The following is a 6,000-nucleotide window of genomic DNA, read 5'->3' as shown; positions in this document are numbered from 1 at the left end:
AGACTCTTGAGAGTCCCTTGGACTGCAAGGAGATCCAACCAGTCCATTCTGAAGGAGATCAGCCCTGGGATTTCTTTGGAAGAAATGATGCTAAAGCTGAAACTCCAGTACTTTGGCCACCTCATGTGAAGAGTTGACTCATTGGAAAAGATTCTGATGCTGGGAGGATTGGGGGCAGGAGGAGAAGGGGACGACAGAGGATGAGATGGCTGGATGGCGTCACTGACTCGATGGACGTGAGTCTGAGTGAACTCGGGGAGTTGGTGATAGACAGGGAGGCCTGGCGTGCTGCAATTCATGGGGTCGCAAAGAGTCAGACACGACTGAGCGACTGAACTGAACAGGTTCACTATGTACTAGGCACTGTTCTATGGGCTTTACATGTACTAAACCACTGAATCATCACAATAGTCCTATAGGATTTGTAGTATTACTATCACCCACTTTTTATAGATGAGGAAACTGAAGCACAGAGAGGTCAAGTAACTTGCCCAAGGATGCACAACTACTATGTGGTGGAGCCAGATTGTGAAAACAAATGGTCTAGCTTTAGAGTCAAGGTGTCTTAAAAGGCATCATAGGGTGAGACCGCTGGATTTATCCATAAGCTCAAAAATATCCATTGGATCTCTAGACCTCCCTCAGTGACAGTATAATTAGTGATGATAAATGACAATGATTCAAAACCACTTGGGTTCCTTGTGAGTCTAAAAATTGCAAAAATTTTACATTCATTTATGAGTACAGTCTTAGGGATCATTCCTATGGACCTTTTAGAATCACTGTATCAGAAACATCAGCTACATTGTCTGATTAAATGTTGTCCCTCAGGGGTCTTGTTGAAAAACGTTCATGGGATTCTACTGGATTTTATTGAAGCTTATATCAGTTCCCATTCTATGTTCCCTGTATTGAAGCCTAGTGATTTACAGAATTCAGGCATCTCTGGATGATTTTTATTTCCTAAGGAGCCATGGAACAAAAGGATCCAAAGGGATCCAACCCTCTCTCCCCACAAGACTGATTGTGAAGCCAGACACGTATTTCTAGATTCCTTCTTAACTTTAGCTGCAAAAGCAGAAACACAATCCCTTAATATTTAATCATTCTTTTTTGTACTGCTAAACACTACAGGAAACCTCCAATTATATACATCATGGGAAAGTGGCCAAGGCTTTCCATGACATTACCCTGGGATCTATGCATTCTTTTCAAGACACAGTATGAATAGTTCTGCAGGGCTGGGCCCTCAATTATAAAAATAGGTCCAGAATGATGTGTTCCTAGTTAATCATCCAGAACAAGGCTTGGACAAGTAGCTCTTTGCAGTCGGGAAGTCATGTGAGAGCCTAAGAAGCAAGGGAGGTAGGGGAAGATGACTGAGAATGGGAGAGGAAAACTACAAGAAATGATATTAGACAATCATACACATTTTGCCACAAGGGCTGCCATGTCATATGTAACCCCACTGAGGATAAGGAAGACAACAAAATTTAACAGTTGCTGTGAGCTCTACATGTGCTACAAGCATGAAAGGCACTCTCACTTTTCAATTATCACAAAAACTCTATGACGCACATACTATTATTTTCTCTATCTTTGACAAATGAGGCATAGACAGATCAGGTAACTTGCTTGGGCTCAAGCCAGATGTTCCTGATTCCAGTACAGGCTCTGAACGGCAATTTTCAACTTCTCTTTAAATGTTTCATATAAACCTGATCCCACTGAAAGTTCCTTTGTGAATTTAGTAATAGTGACAAAGTTCTCTTTGCTTATAATGCTCAACAAGTTATACACTGATTCTTAAAGGAAGGTTAGTTTTGGGAAGCAGGCAATATAATAATTACCAATCATTAAGCACCCCCCAAATGACACTGTAAGTGTATTATTTCATTTCTTTCTCACAAAACCCTAAGACGGGACAATTCTTATCCTCACTTTAGAGATGGAGAAAAAGATAAAGTACAGAGGGGTTGTGTGAGTTGGCCAAGATCACAAAGCTAGGAAATGCTCGAGTCACATTCAGGCAACATGGATCCAGGGCTGGGAGCGTAATGACTGCTATATTGCTTCAGGATGCAGAGAAGCTATTAGAGAGTATTTTATTCACCTATTTATCTGTCTATTTATTTATCTATGAGTCAGTGGCAGCTCCGCTTCTTGTGGTCTTCTCTTCAGGACCTAGCTAGTGGAGTAGCCTGTCTAGAATACACTCAATCAAGGCATTAGTGAACTTTTCCTGCTGTGGATTCCTGGCAATTTTGTGAAACTTACAGACCCTTCCCAGAACAATATTTTAAATATAATAAAATCACATTAAACTCTACTTAATTGCCAAAAAAAATGACATTATAAATTTTCTTCTCCAATTTTGAGAGAAAAAGTGGAATCCTGACCAAGTTTTCTGCCACATTCAGCCCAGAAATCTTGACCAACATAAAGCTCAGCGCTGCCTTCAAGCAGTCAGCTCCCCAACTGAAATTAAAGCTAAGACTGCAATGACCCATATATCCACAGGATGTCACTGTTGCGCAAGTATGCCCCAACTCAATTTTTTTTAAGTGTTGCATGACTTGTAAAAATATTTTAGAAAATGCAGAACAGTAAAAATCAGAAAAATTTTGTTCTTAATGAATACTGTACTTTTTCTAAAGTCACAATCAAACCGCATATACAATTGTGTAAGCTCCTTTAAAAAAAATAACACTATAACATACATAAACTTAAAGGTTCAGGATGTGGAGTCAAGCCAACCTGCCTTCGAATTCCAGCTTCACCTTTCCTAGCCATGTGATCTTGAGATACTTGCATAATTCCTCTTATGAAAGAAATGATGATTAAACAGAGCTACAAACCAGTACTGTTGTGAGGATTAAAGATGATGCATATAAAGAGCTTGGCACACACTAGGTACTAAAAACATGGCATTTCTTAGGCAGAGCATTTTAAGACCATACTAAACCCCATGTACTCTTACTTTTGGAGGGCTACTCTATATATTTCAATTTATACTTTTAACATGTACTCACATCCTACATTAAATATATTTTTTGCTAAATTGAAGTAACTTTTAAAATTCTGCTTTTGAAATTTAGAACTTATGACTTCTTAGCAGAGATCATGTATACTCAGGAGTTCTTACAAACTGATATAATCTAACCATCAATTTTTTTCTGATATAATGTTTCTGAATACAAAAAGAAATAATTTATAAAATTAATGTGTTACATTTTTGTACATTTACTTAGACATTTATTGGCTTTAATTTTGCAGTTACCTACATAATTTGAAGCCAATAATTTTCATCAAGTGTAAAGCACATTTGCAGGTCCTTGAAAAGGTCAGTCAGTAAGTTCACTTTCTCAGTACTGTCTGACTCTTTGTGACGCCATGGACTGCAATACACCAGGCTTCCCTGTCCATCACCTTGCTCAAACTCATGTCCACTGAGTCAGTGATGCCATCCAACCATCTCATCCTCTGTCATCCCCTTCTCCTCCTGCCTGCAATCTTTCCCAGCATCAGGGTCTTTTCAAACGAGTCAGTTCTTCGAATTAGGTTACCAAAGTATTGCAGCTTCAGCTTCAGCATCAGTCCTTCCAATGAATATTCAGGACTGATTTCCTTTAGGATTGATTGGTTTGATCTCCTTGCCGTCCAAGGGGCTCTCAAGAGTCTTCTCCAGCACCACAGTTCAAAAACATCAATTTTTCAGCTCTCAGCTTTCTTTATGGTCCAACTCTCACATCCATACATGACCACTGGAAAAACCAATACAATATTGTAAACTAATTAGCCTCCAATTAAAATATATAAATTTAAATTAACAGAAAAAAACCATAGCCTTGACTAGACAGACCTTTGTTGGCAAAGTAGTGTCTCTGCTTTTGAATATGCTATCTAGGTTGGTCATAACTTTCCTTCCAAGGAGTAAGCGTCTTTTAATTTCATGGCTGCAGTCACCATCTGCAGTGATTTTGGAGCCCCCAAAAATAAAGTCTATCACTGTTTCCATTGTTTCCCCATCTATTTGCCATGAGGTGATGGAACCAGATGCCATGATCTTTGTTTTTTGAATGTTGAGTTTTAAGCCAGCTTTTTCACTCTCCTCTTTCACTTTCATCAAGAGGCTCTTTAAATACTTCTTTAAAGAAGTCTTCGTTTTCTGTCATAAGGGTGGTGTCATCTGTATATCTGAGGTTATTGATATTTCTTCTGGCAATCTTGATTCCAGCTTGTGCTTCATCCAACCGAGCATTTTGCATGAGGTACTCTGCATATAAGTTAAATAAACAGGGTGACACTATACAACCTTGATGTACTTTCCCAATTTGGAACCAGTCCATTGTTCCATGTCCAGTTCTAACTGTTGCTTCTTGACCTGCATATAGATTTCTCAGGAAGCAGGTAAGATGGTCTGGTATTCCCATCTCTTAAGAATTTTTCACAGTTTGTTATGACCCACACAGTCAAAGGCTTTAGCATAGTCAATAAAGCAAAAGTAGATGTTCTTCTAGAACTCTCTTGCTTTTTTGATGATCCAACGGATGTTGGCAATTTGATCTCTGGTTCCTCTGCCTTTTCTAAATCCAGCTTGAACACCTGAAAGTTCTCAGTTCACATACTGTTGAAGCCTAGCTTGGAGAATTTTGAGCATTACTTGGCTAGCATGTGAGATGAGTGCAAATGTGCGGTAGTTAGAACATTCTTTGGCATTGCCTTTCTTTGGGATTGGAATGAAAATTGACCTTTTCCAGTCCTGTGGCCACTGCTATGTTTTCCAAATTTGCTGGCATATTGAGTGCAGCACTTTAACAGCATCATCTTTTAGGTCATAGACCTAAAAGGTCATAGATCTTAGATACTATGCCTTTAGTATTTAATGGATTAAAATGAAAGTTTCTGGCTAACATCATTATCATTTCACTTATGCATTATTTTATGGCAGTGGAATATTTAATTTTGTGTATGATCCAAAATTCACTCAACCATTCCCCTATTATTATAAACTTAGATTGCTTCCATTTTTCTATTATAAGTGATGCTACAATGAATATCTTTTAATATAAACTTCTTTTCAGTATATCAGGATTATTACCTTTGAATAGATTCCCAGAAGTGAAATTACTGGGTTAGAGTATACAAACATCAATAATGATTTTAACACACATGGTCTATTTATTTTCCAAAATATTTGGGCCAATTTATGCTCTAACAGTGAATAAAATGAAAGTGTCCATTTTATTGCTCTGTCATCAGCTCTATCTTGTCTCAAATTTATATTTGTTAATTTCACAGGTCCTTCCCCCAAAATGGTATCTGATTTTAATATGCATTTTTGGATTACTGGTGAGTTGTTCAAACATTCTTTTGCCTTAATTCTTTAAGTGATATGAATTTCCTGTTTTGTAAAGAGTCTCTCTGTCTCTTCTCCCACTTCTAAGGTCCAGTGGTATCAAGAGAATAGCCCCTAATTAATGTCTTGCCCAGCATTATGTAAAATTGGGTAGTTAGTTATATAATAATGTATAATAACTATAGAATGTAGCTAGCAGTATGGATTGGTTTACTCCATGTCCATTCCACCACAGAGTCCCACCCAGCTAGGGTTTTGCATGTAAATTAGATATCACCTACCTAGATTCACTTATGTAAAAGTCTGGCAGATAGAAATAGGCTGTTGTTGTTTTTTAGACACTAAGTATTGTCTAACTCTTTTGCGACCCTATGGGCTGTGGCCTGCCAGGCTCCTCTGTCTGTGGGATTTCCCAAGCAAAAATACTGGAGCAGGTTGCCATTTCCTTCTCCAGGGGATCTTCCTGACCCAGGGATCAAGCCCATATCTCTTATGTCTCCTGCACTGGCAGGTGGAATCTTTACCACCAAACTACCAGGGAAGTCCCTGGAAGTGGGTTGACAAGCTAGAAATTGTAGCCCTGCTTATAGATATGAGGATTTTCTGCAGTGTTTCTTTTCCAGCTTCCTGGGTATCAAGAG

This window comes from Bos indicus x Bos taurus, chromosome X (genome assembly GCF_003369695.1).
Source record: "Bos indicus x Bos taurus breed Angus x Brahman F1 hybrid chromosome X, Bos_hybrid_MaternalHap_v2.0, whole genome shotgun sequence".
Taxonomy (NCBI): domain Eukaryota; kingdom Metazoa; phylum Chordata; class Mammalia; order Artiodactyla; family Bovidae; genus Bos; species Bos indicus x Bos taurus.
Note: the sequence above shows the minus strand (reverse complement) of the source record.